The sequence below is a fragment of the Vombatus ursinus genome, unplaced genomic scaffold (assembly GCF_900497805.2).
Source record: "Vombatus ursinus unplaced genomic scaffold, bare-nosed wombat genome assembly UNPS02014768.1, whole genome shotgun sequence".
NCBI lineage: Eukaryota > Metazoa > Chordata > Mammalia > Diprotodontia > Vombatidae > Vombatus > Vombatus ursinus.
Window position 1 is genome coordinate 4,922,443 of NW_020954546.1, and position 12,949 is coordinate 4,935,391.

At 35.8% G+C, this 12,949-nt stretch overlaps 1 pseudogene; it reads left to right on the forward strand.

Moving 5' to 3' along the window:
* The first annotated feature begins 11,139 nt into the window (after positions 1-11,139).
* Positions 11,140-11,479, forward strand: LOC114042775 (annotated as a pseudogene).
* The last annotated feature ends 1,470 nt before the right edge of the window (positions 11,480-12,949 follow it).

Sequence of the window (12,949 nt, forward strand, 5' to 3'; positions counted from 1 at the left end):
GCAATACTCATTATACATACGAAGTCATACAAAACATATTCCACATTAACCATGTTCTGAAAAAAACAAAAATAAGAAAAAGAAAGAAAAATGTTTCAATTTGTACTCTGAGTCCTTTAGTTCTCTCTCTGAAAGTGGATAGCATTTTTTATCATAAGTCCTTTGAAATTATGGTGGATCACTATATTGATCAGTTACTAAGTCTTTCACAATTGATTATTGTTACAATATTGCTGTTCCTGTGAAAACTGTTCTCTTGGTTCTGCTCACTTTGTATCATTTCATATAAGTCTTCATAGGTTTTTCTGAAACTAGCCCCTTGATAATTTCTTATATCGCAGTAGTATTCCATCACAATCATACGCCACAACTTGTTCAGCCATTTCCCAGTTGATAACATCCCCTCAATTTCCAATTCTTTGCCACCACAAAAAGAACTGCTATAAATATTTTTGTATAAATAGGTGCTCTCCACCTTTGAAAAAAATCTCTTTGGTATACAGACCTAGTAGTAGTACTGCAGTTTTACAGCCTTTTGGGCACAATTGCAAATTGTTCTCTAGAATGGTTGGATCATGAAAAGGCAATTCTCAAAGGAAGAAGTCCAAACTATGGATAGCCTGCATATCTATACCAGAAAAAAGCATATGCATATGAATCATATCAAAAATTCATATTCATATGAAAAAATTATCCAAATCACTCATAATTCAAGAAATGAAAACTAAAATAATTCAGGTTCCATCTCACTCTCATCAGACTGTTATAGATGACCAAAAAAAAAAAAATAAGTGTTAGAGGGACTGAAAGAAGAAAAGGACACTGGTACACGGTTGGTGAAACTGTGAATTTTGGTCCAGCCATTCTGGAAAACAATTTGTGAATGATATCCAAAAAGTCACTAAATTGTGCATATATCTTTTGACCCAGGGATATCAACATTAGGTCTATACCCCAAACAGATCAAAGAAAGAGGAAAATTACCTAAATGTACAGGAATATTTTTATAGCAGCTCTTTTTGTTGTAGCAAAACAATTGAAATCAAAGAGAATACCCATTAATTGGAGATAGCTGAAAAAACTGTGGTGTATTTATGTAATGGGATGTTATTTCACCATAAAAAGTGATGAAAGGGATAATTTCAGAAAAATCTCAAAAGACTTGTACAAACTGATGCAGAGTGAAGTGAACAGAACCAGGAAAACAATGTGCATATTAACAATAATATTTTAAAGAAGTACATTTTTGTCTTTTTAGCCCTATCATGGCACCTGACACACAGTAGTCACTTAAACACTTATTGATTGGTTAAATGATTCAGTGTCTTAAGTGTCTAACAGCTTTGGCATATAATAAATATTTTGTAAGTATTTGTTGTTGAGAGTGTGGAAGTGGCCTCGTCTCTAATTCCCACTGAAGTCAGAATACCCCAGAAACTGGCTAAAATTACAGTTAGTCATCTCTCTGTCTGTCTGTCTCTTTCACACACACACACACACACACACACACACACACACACACATATTTCTTAATGGTTGGAATGGAGAGCTACTGGAATGGATTACATTCCCCCAAGTTAAAAACCTTTATATCAGGGCTGTTAAGTGCAGTCCTTCTTGGCAATAGAGGAACAGGGAAAGAATTTTGAAATGAAATAATAATAATAATGAATAATAAAATGAAGTAATAAAAGTAAAAATAGAAACTCCTTCAAAGTCATCATTATTCACTTATCCCTGTTTAGGGTCCTGGACGACAATCCCTACAGCAGGGTTCAGACCTATTGTCAAGTCTGGGCTCTCAGCAGCAATTGCACTCTTCCTCAGGCTACTGAATTCTACCAAATTTCTGACTAGGCATACTGAGGTTTGGCAAAATCAGGTGACTAGGGAGCCATGAGATAACATGATTTTCTTGGGGTAGAAGAAATGGAAGGGTCATCTAGTTAAATGACTTCTCTGTTCTTGGATAACACTGCATTTTAAGGCATCCCAAGAAAATTATCTATCTCTAGAGTAACTTTCTTTTTTCTCATATTCTTTCTTTTCCTTCAGTGTATTTCAACATTTACAGATAATGATGTAAGAATAATTTGTGATTTTACAGCTATTATTTTGAGTCAAAAGTCCAGGAACTTTAAAAATTAAGGGTAGATCTGCCAACGATTCTTCTCCTTTATCTTTGCCCAATGGCCCCAAGGTTATCCTACAACATGCATATACTCTAGAGAAGTGTTCTCCAAAGTGAGAACTATACACCCCCATGAAACTCTGGCATGGCTCCAAGGGCTGTGAGATCAATCAATCAAAGATCAGAAAGACAGGCCCATTCTCCCCAAGATAGCTACTTGTAGGCTTTCTAACATAACTATACCACTTCCTCCATATGTCACTGCTCAACTCTATCCTGCTCCCAGTGCTGTGGTTGTGCCAGGTATAGACTCTTGGGGGGCCACAAGGAAAATTTCACACAGAGAGCCACCTATCACCTCCACACTCTGCTCCCCAGATTCCCTACTGCAGCAGGTAATTCTCACTGGTTGAGTTCTTTGCTTTGGGGCAGTAGCTAATGAGAGCTCCCCACCCTCCTTCAAATTTTTCAAGGGGACAAAGAGAGTTCCCTAAGATGAACAGACATGGATAGATTGTGATCTTCATCAAATTTCACTAATCTTTTTCCCAAACTTACCCCTCTTCTGAACTTGCCTATTGCCAGCCACCATCCTGCTAGCTATCCAGATTTACAACCTCAAGGTTATTCTTCACTCTCACCCCACTTATCCAATCAGTTGTCAAATCTTGTCATTTCTACCTCCACATCTCTTCAATCTGCCTCCTTCTCTCCACTCATACAGCCAACACCCTGGTTCAGGCTCTTATCACATCTCACTCGGACTATTGCAATGGTGTCCAAAATGCTCTGCCTGCTTCCAGCCTTGTTTCTTTCCAATCCATCCTCCACACACCTGGCAAATTGATTTTCTTAAAGTACATGTTTAATCATGTCATTCTCTTACTCCATAAACTTAGGTTGTTCTTTATTGATTCTAGGATAAAATATTATTCATCTTTATCTCATCTGCTTTAAATTTTTGGTTTTTTGTTTGTAATATACATATTTATTAATACAATAGAACATGTGTATAGTTTATAAATAAATATGTACATGGGACCACATGCTCAAAAAATTTTTTACCGATAGGGATTCACACTCAAATTTTTTTCAATACTGCTGTACAGTATCATATACAGAAGTACTTTTCTAATTATTTTATGCTGATTTTCACTTGCCACTCCCTCCTTTCACCCCTACCCCCTTTTCTTCTTCATTTCCATCATCTCCCTGTGCTCAAGAGTGTAAGTGGGGAGGCAAGCATCCCATGTTGTCAGAAGTGATAGGATCACTGAGATAATACCTGGTGGGCCATGGATGGAAAAATATCTTTTCCTCATCTTCCCACACCCCCTCCTCACCATCCTGGGCCTGTTAGAATCCCAAATTCCCCTCATTCTAAATAATAATAACCAATATTTACATAGTCTCTTAGGGTTTGCAAAACCCTTTATATTCATCATTTCATTTGCTGCACCATGGTGCAAGGGAGAGAACTCTGAATGTTGAGTCATAGGACTTGACTTTGAATCCCAAGCTCTGACAATTAACTACCTATGTGACCTTGGGTGAGTCATTACCCTCCCTGGGATTCAGTTTCCTCATCTATAAAATGATAGGTTAGATTAGATGAGCCTCTAAAGTTTCTTCTAGATCTCTGGTCCCATTATTGTCTCCATTTTACAGATAAGGAAACAGACTCGGAGAAGTTAGGGGGCTTGCCTAGAGTTACCTAGTTAATAAATATCAGAGGCAAGATTGAAGGCAGATCTTCCTAATTCCAAAGCCAGTAGGCTTTGCAGACACCATACTGCCTCTCATGTTTCTCTTCTGTTCCTTATAGTAAGGTATTGAAGCCATCAGGTCTCAGAGTTTTCACCCCAGGGTCTTGGGCAAAAAGAAAGATGTAATATTAATATATTATGATTTTATGTTCCCTAAAGTTATAAATTATGTTGACAGATCTATCCATTCTTCAAGTCCCTGCTTGAGCTTCACTTTCTCCAAGAAGCCTTCACTAAAGACTACAGACCACACTGGTTTCAAATTTTGCTAATTCCCTTTCCACTTAAGGTGAGCACCAGAACTGCCATCCTAAATCTCATTTTCCTACAATTAAGGAAGGGTGCCAGTTAGATGCATGGACTGAGAAGGCGGACACTCATAGCAATTTCAGGGCTAAAGGTGGAGAAGGATTAAAGGCAAATGCTATGCAAATAGGAGCATGGGGATGGGGGAGGGGAAGCTAAAATAATGTCAACTTAGTCATTTTATTTCCTCTACTTTCCTCATTTAACCTCTCAGTGACCTAGGCAACTCTCTAAGACTGTCAATTAAAGACAAGTCAATGCATTCAACAAGTTTCCAAATTGCATTTACTTTATGCTGAACAAAACAAAACAAATATCTCTAGTATCCAGATTAATTAATGGCCCAGAGTCTGAGATGAAATAGAATAAAAGGTGTAATTTGAGTTATTAGGGGCAAGAGAACTGGTGTTGAGATGTTGGGGTAGAAAATGTAAAGACAGGGAAATTTCAGTGCACATGCATTTAGATATTAAAGAATATGCAATCCACTTGCAAATTTCTCAACTTTCCATTTATTCATATCCTTCTCAAGGTCCAGAGAAAATTTCACTCATTACAGCTAGCCAGCACTGAAGACCCAGATTGACACGACTTCTTTTTTCATTAAACTCTTTCCACCATTGCAGCTTTGCACGTCCTCTAAAACTGTCTCAGAATTGCCTGGAGGCACTAAGAAATTAAGTGATTTGCCACGGGTCTGTCACAGATGGGACTTCCTGCGTCCTAGGCCTTTCATTTAACACTTATCACATTATTATAAACTGACTATGATTAAGATTGTATTACCTCTTTATACCTAACAATTTATCATTATATTATAGCAATATCCTACTGAGACTGGAGGTATGAAGATGACCCTGAGGTCTCAAGGCCAGTTGAATATACACTTTGGTAGATTCTACCAAGTTGGAAAGACTTTTGTAAGGGCAATGGGTGAGCAACTTGATCATTTACTTATTCATTAAGCATTTACTGCTGCCTACTATATGCCAGACATTGTGCTTGGCACCAGCAATATAAAAACAAAATAGTCCTTGTCTTCAGAGTTTACATTCTATTGGGAGTTGAGGGGAAAAAACATGAAAACAAGTAAATAAAAAGAATTTGAGGAGAGGCTTTAGCCACTGGGAGGGAATCATGATAGGCATTGTGTAGGAGGTGGTACTTGAGCTGAGCCTTGGAAAAAAGCTAGGGATTCTACAAAGCAGAAATGAGGAGGGAGTGCATTCCAGCATAGGAGACAGTCTGTACAAAACCATGGAGGTGGGAAATCCAATGTTGTATATGAGGAATAGTCAATATGCTAAATAAGGCTAGAAAGATATTCTTCATCCAGATGGTAAAGGGCTTTAAATGTCAAGTAGAAGAATTTGTACTTATCCTACAGGCAATTGGGAACCACTAGATTTTCCTGAACGGAAGAGTGATATAGTCAGAGTTGGGCTTTAGAAATCTGATTTTGATGGCAGGTTCATTTGCCATCTCTATGCCGATGATTTCCAGATCTATGTAACCTGCCCTAAGTCGATATGGATTGGAGAAGGGAGAGACTGAGGCAGGCTAGTTAAATTTAGAGAGCTTTATTACCAAAAGGTTTACGTAGCTTGAAATCTCATTTTCAGTGAAAAGAAACTAATTCCTTTAGGAACACTTCCTTAGAGCTATCAAGAAATGTGTCATTTCTATTGATGCTGGTGCATGAGCCCTGGAATATGAAGCATCCCAACCCTCAGGTTAAAAAGGAGAACCAAGTGGAGTATAAAAGCAGAGAAAACAAAAGGCTGCTGGGGAGCCTGGAGCCTGGAAAATGGGAAATGGCTAGATTCATACCTGATTCACAACGTTTGCACATTGCAGGCCACCTAGGCTAGCTGAAGAACTACAATTATTTACTAAGTAGATGAAGCTTAAATCAATTATATGCTGTGAAGTGATTTGCAAACTAGGGAGTCTCCCAAATGGCCGCCTTTTGAATCTCATGCCTTTATGAAGTGGGTACAAGAAAGAAGGGACTGGGAAATGGGTTTTTCATTAGGAAAAGGTTCTTCCATTCCCCATTTCATTGCTCTTCTGTCACATACTATTCTGTTAATGCCTCCCAAAAGGTCTCTAACAGATCTTAATCAATTACATAAATGAAGAAAACACTTAGCTCCCTTTGAGTATCTACAGTAAAAGATTTTATTACCCAGTGGCTATTCTCTTGGTGATAAATGTCTTTACACTTAGCCAGACTGGTCCTCAGAAAGTAGACATAGATTGTTTTGTATAAATTCTTTTCAGCATCACTAAAATTTTTCCCAGTGTCCCTCCCTTTCCCAGAAAGCCAGACCATATAAAGAATATTTTTAAAGGAAAAAAATGAAAGGAAAAAATCAACAAAACTGATGAACACATTTAAAAAGTATGAAAATATATACAATGCACCACACCCATGGACCTCTCATCTCTACAAAGGAGTGGGACAGGGGTATCTTTTCATCTCTCTCTTTTTTTTTTTGAGCCATGTTGTTTTTTTTGTAATTTTGCAACATTTACTTTTGATTATTCTGTGCCTATTCTTTCTACTTATATTGTTATAGTACATGTGTATAGTTTTCTTAACTATATGCATTAGATTTATCATATTCATCATTTCTTATAGCACAGTAATATTCTATTACATTTATGTACTGCAATTTCTTTCACTACTCTACTGATGGGCAACTACTTATCACAAAAAGTATATTATGAATATCTTGAAGTATATAGGGGCTTTCTTCTTAACAATGTCTTCGCTGGGGCATAAATCTAGTAGTGAAATCTCTGGATCAGAGAGTTTGTACATTTTAGCTACTTTATTTGCAAAATTCCAAATTGTTTTCCAAAATGATTGTAATAAATCACAACTCCATCAATAATGCACCGGTATGCCTATTATCACATTTCAGCATTGACTATTCTGTCTTTTGTAATCTCTTCCAATTTGCAAAGTTTGAGATGAAACCTCAGAGTTGTTTTGATTTGCATTGATGACAGCTAGTGGTTCAGAGTGCATAATGCTGGGTCTGGAGTCAAGAAGACCTGAGCTCAAATTTGCCCTTATATACTTCCAGTTCTGTGGTCCTGGGCAGGTCACTTCACTTCTATTTGCCTCAGTTTCCTAAATTGTTAAATGGAAATGATAATAATAGCACATACCTCACAGGGTTGTTGTAAAGATCAAATGAGATATTTATAAAAAGTGTGTAGTCCAGTGCTAGGCACATAGAAACTGCTATATAAATATGTATTCCCTTCTTTCTTTATTATTAGCAATTTGGAGCATTTTTTCACATAACTGTTATTAGTGTATAATTATCTTGAGAAATGTTTACTTCTCTATTGGGGGATGACTTTTTGTTTTTTATATTTATGCACACACACGTGTGTATTTGTTGTTGTACAATCATGTCTGACTCTGCGAACCAATTTGAGGTTTTCTTGGCAAAGACATGAGAGTGGTTTGCCATTTCCTTCTCCAGCTCATTTTACAGATGAGGAAACTGAGACAAAGAGGGTTAAGTGCCTTGCCCAGGGTTACACAGTTACACAGCTACTAAGTATCTGAGGCCAGATCTGAATTCAAGAAGATGAATCTTTCTGACTCCAGGCCCAGCACTCTATCCACTATGCCACCTGCTGCCCCATATGTGTACGTGTGTGTGTCTGTGTGTGTGTGTGTGTATGAACTATGTGTGTTGGATACCACACCTTTAACTAAATTTAATAAAGAATTTTTTCCTTATCCTAGATATGCTAGTTTTGTTTGTACAGAAGCTTTTTAATTTCACATAATCAAAGTTAAGTATTTTATCCTTTCTAATTGCCTCTGTCTTTTGTTTGGTTATAAATATATCTATCTCTAGCTATGAAAAATATAAAATTTGCTTCTCTTCCAATTTTTTTGAGTTACGACCTTTAATATTAGGGCCAAGTGACCATTTAGGATTTATTGTGGAATATGGCATAAGATAGTGGTCTAAGCCTAATTTCTGCCAGAGTACATTGTAGTTCTCTGTTTTTTTCTTTTATTAGAGAATTAATTCCTAATTTGTTTTCTTGTTTATTAAACACAGAGTTATTGAGTTCCTTTGATTCTGATTTTTCCTTGTCTGGCCTATTCCATTGGTGTACTGATCTATTTTTTAACCAAATAGTTTTGACAGTGCTGCTTTATAATATAATTTGAGGTCTGAAGTGACATCCTCCTTTCATTCCTATCTTTTTTCATTATTTCCCTTGGTATTCTAGATCTTTTGTTCCTTCAAATGAATTTTTTAAATTGCTTTATCAATTTCTGTAAAGCATTTCTTTGGTAAGTTGATTGGTAGAGTATTAAAACTGTAAATTAATTTGGGTAGTACTATCACTATTATATTAGTATGACCCTGTCATGAGCACCGAATATTCCACTAACTATTTAAGTTTTCTTTATTTTTTTTGAGGAGTACTTTGTAATTCAATGAACATCAAGTACTACTGTGTGTCAGGTACTGTGTTAAGTGCTAGGGATACAAAGGAAGGCAAAGACAGTCCCTGCCATCAAAGAGCTCATTATCTAATAGGAGAAAGTGACACATAAAAAGAAGTTGAAAATGGGGTGTGGAAGGGAGCCGCTGAAGTCCTGCAGTTGGGGTGGAAAATGAATTGAGGAGGTGTGAGTTACAAAGCTGAGTTCATCTTACAGTATGATGAATTTCTTTTGATGAATCCCCTGGGTGCCCTCCTTAAATGGTGAAGGGAGGAGGAGTTCTCCAACCTCCACCCTCTCCAACAGAGCGGCAAGGATGCTGAGGTATGAGTTCCAGAGTTGATTTCATCTTGCAGAATGATGAGTTTCTGGAGATCATAAAATCCAGGACATCACCCAAGTGTGACATGATTTTATACATGTATTTTGTGTGTTTTGGTAGATCGATTGCTAAGTATTTTATGCATTTTGGAATAGGATTTCCCTTTCTGTTGTTGTCTCTTGGATGTTATTATTATTATATGGAAATGCTGTTGATTTTTGTGCATAGCCTTCAACCTTGCTAAAAGCTAGTGTCTCAATATAAAAGCTAGTGTCTCAATGATTCCCTAGGCTTTTCTAAATAAACAATTATGTCATCAGCAAATAGGGATAGTTTTACTTCATCTCTGCCTGTATTTTCACTGTTAATTTTTTCTTACCTTATTGTTATTGCTAGCATATCTAGAAATGTATCAAATAACAGTGGAGAGAGTGGACATTCTTGTTTTACTTTAGCATTTACTGATCCCATTGCATAGAATGCTTTTGGTTTAGGTAGACACTTTTTATGGTATTGAAAAAAATCCCTCTGTGCCTATATTTTGTAGATGTTTAACACAAATGAGTGGGTTTTTTATTTTTTGCTTTTTTATTTAATAGTATTTTTTCCAATTACATGTAAAGATAATTTTTAACATTCACTTTTATAAGATTTTTAGTTTCAAATTTTTTTTCTCCCATGCTCTTCTCCCAGCTCCCTAAGACTGCATGCAATCTGATATAGCCTATACATAGAGTGTTATGATTTTTAAAAGGCCTTTTCTGTATTGGGATAAGCATGTGGGTTTTTTATGTTTTCATTTTTAATATTATTATATTGTTTTCCTAATGTTGAAACATTCCTGAATCCCTGGCAAAACTCCAACTTAATAATAATAGATGATTTCTTGGATGTATTGCTATAGACTGATAGGACTTTATTCAAAATTTTTGTATTGATATTCATTAATTATACTGGATTATAGTTCTACTTTTGTGCTTTTTCTTTCCCTGGTTTAGGTATTAGAACTATATTTGTCTCATAAAAGGAAACTGGTAGGAAGCATTCTTTCTCAATTATTGAGAATAATTTGCAAAATACTGTTACTGTTATTTAAGAATTTGACAGAATCCTGCAAATCCAATCCATCAGAACCAGTTCCCCTTCCTGCCTCCTTTGGTAGTTCCATTACAGCTACTTCTATTTCTTTTTCTTAGATTATTCAAAAATTTCTATTTGATCTTCCATTAGTTTGGGTATTTTACATGTTCGAAAATATTCCTCTACTTTTGAGTTCTCAGTTTTACTAGCATAAAACTGCATAATAGGTTCTGGTGATCTCTCTCTCTGTCTCTCTCTTTTTTTAGCTAATTCTGGTTTTGTTGTGATTTCATTTTGTCCATTTGTTATTGCTGATTTTCTGCCCCTTTATTTTTGTCACTGTGGCTAAAAGTTTATCAATTTTGTTAGATTTTTCAAAGAACCAGCTTTCAGTTTTATCATTTCAATAGTCCTTTTGTAACCAACTCATCTATTTCTTTTCTAATTTTCAATGTATCTTCTGGGCTTAGTTTTTTTAAACTTGCTGGTTTTATATTTTTAAAAATATACATTCAGCTCATTAACCTATTTTTCTTCCAATTTTGTTAATGTATGTTTTTAGGGATATAATTTTCCCTTGAATACTGCTTTAGCTGCATTTCAGAAACTTTGATATGTTGTCTCATCATTATTATTTCATTAATTATTATTTTTATGATTTGTTATTTGAATCAGTCATTATCTAGGATTCCACTGTTAAGTCTCCATTTAAGGTATATGTCTTCTGTTTGTGCTACCTAAACAGATTACTATTTTTATTGTTTTATGATCTGTAAAGGATGTTTACGATTTCTTCCTTTTTACATTTATTTATGCTTTCTCTTTCCTCTAATACATAGTCAATTTTTGTAAAAGTTTTATGTGCTAATGAGAAATTTGTGTATTTTAGCGGTCCAATTTAGAATATACCATAAGTCCCTTAGCTCTAGTTTCTCCAGAAATTTGCCCAATTCTTTATTATTCTTTTTGAAAAATCTATATTTCTAATAGATCTGTTCAAAACAGAGAGAGGGAGCTTTTTTCTGACCTGGTCCGGGGCAGGATGGCTCCTGCAAAGGAAAGTGGAGAGAAAAAGAAGGGACGTTTTGCCATCAATGAGGTGGTGAACAGAGAGCATATCATCAACATTCATGGAGTAGGCTTCAGAAAGTAAGTTCCTCAGGCTCTAAAGGAAATCTGCAAATTTGCCATGAAAGAAATGGGAACTCCAGATGTATGAATTGACACCAAACTCAATAAAGCTGTTTGGGCCAAAGGAATAAAGAATGTCTAGGAAACACAATGAGGATGAAGATTCACCCAACAAGCTGTATACGCTGGTTACTTATGTGCCTGTCACCACTTTCAAAAGTTTACAGAGAGTCAATGTGGATGAAAACTAAATTGAACTTCATTTAAATAAAGTTATAAAGTCTCAAAAAAAAAACCAGAGGGACATTAAAGACTGCTGCTATGTCTTCTTGTAATTCAGTTAATTTTTTTCTTTATAACTTTAAATGTTATGCCAGTTAGAGCATATAAGCTTAATGTTGATATTGGGGGTTTTTCCCCTATGGCTCCTTTCACCATAATGTAGATCCTTGTTTATCTTAATTTTTATGTTGTGAATGTTTATTTCCACTTTGTTAATAGTATAATTGCAATTTCTGCTTTTTTTTTTAAACCACCAGATGCAAAGCAAATTTTGTTCCAGTTCCTCATTTTTATTCTGGGTACATCTTAGCTTTTTTAGATGTAAGCAACAAACTGGGATTTTATTTTCTTATCCAGTTTGTTACTTTTTTCATTTTATTGGATCATTTAATCCATTCACATTTAAAGTTACGAGAATTGGACTATTTTCCATCATTTGTCTCCAATAGGGTTTTTTTCTCTCTGAATTAGGATTTGTTTTGTTCCTTTTCTCTTTAAAGTCAATACATTGTCTATTCAGTTAATCTTGTTAAATTAACTGTATTCAGGCAACCCTATTTTCACTGGCTCTCTTCTCTTTATCCTCAAGGATCCCCCACCCCTCTGAATAATAACCCATCAAGATCCACTACCATTTCCCTAGCTTTGGAGTTTTGTTTAACTTAGTAATTCCTTTGTCTTTCTTCCTTTAGCTAATTATCTATTTCTTTTCTTCTTTTTTTCTCTAAGTTGTCATTTAACTCCCTTTCTCTCTTTGCTTTCAACTTATTTTGTTTGTCTTTCCATTTTCTGCCTTCTTTTCTAAAAATGATTTCTTTCCTTTATTCTTTTCATTATTTCTTTCCTCTCGCTATATTCTAGACTTCTATTATTTGATTCATGGCCCTTGTACTTAGTGATTACTTCTTTAGTCTCTGTATTCATCATGGAATTAAAGCTTCTCAGGGTATCTATTTTGAGTTCACCCTTCTAAACAGTTTCTATGTTATTATTTGTGGATCTTGTCCCCTTATGTTTTTTTTCTGTTGTGCCTCATTTTTAGAGATATCAGTTTCTGGAGTAGATGGAGGAAAAGAAGCATTGCCTCATGTTAAAAATTCTCCTCTGTCCCTGACTGTGAATTTCATCACTACCCCCTGCTTTTCTAATCCTTCTTTTCCCATTTGCCATGAAATCTGCTCTCTGGGTCCATGCCCTCCCATGCTTCTGAATGTCAGTTGCCCCCAGGAACTCTGATCTTCCTCCTGAGGCAGGATGCTGTCCATGCAGGCACAGCATTCTCTCGGAGGGACTAATTGCTCTAACATGAAATCCCTGCTGATTATACCCATCGTAAGGTCCCCTTCTCTGATTACAGAATGTCTTTCCAAGTAGACATTGTTTGTCGCAAACACTCAAAGATTTCCAGTATGATGGAATCTGTCAGAATTTGTGCTCTG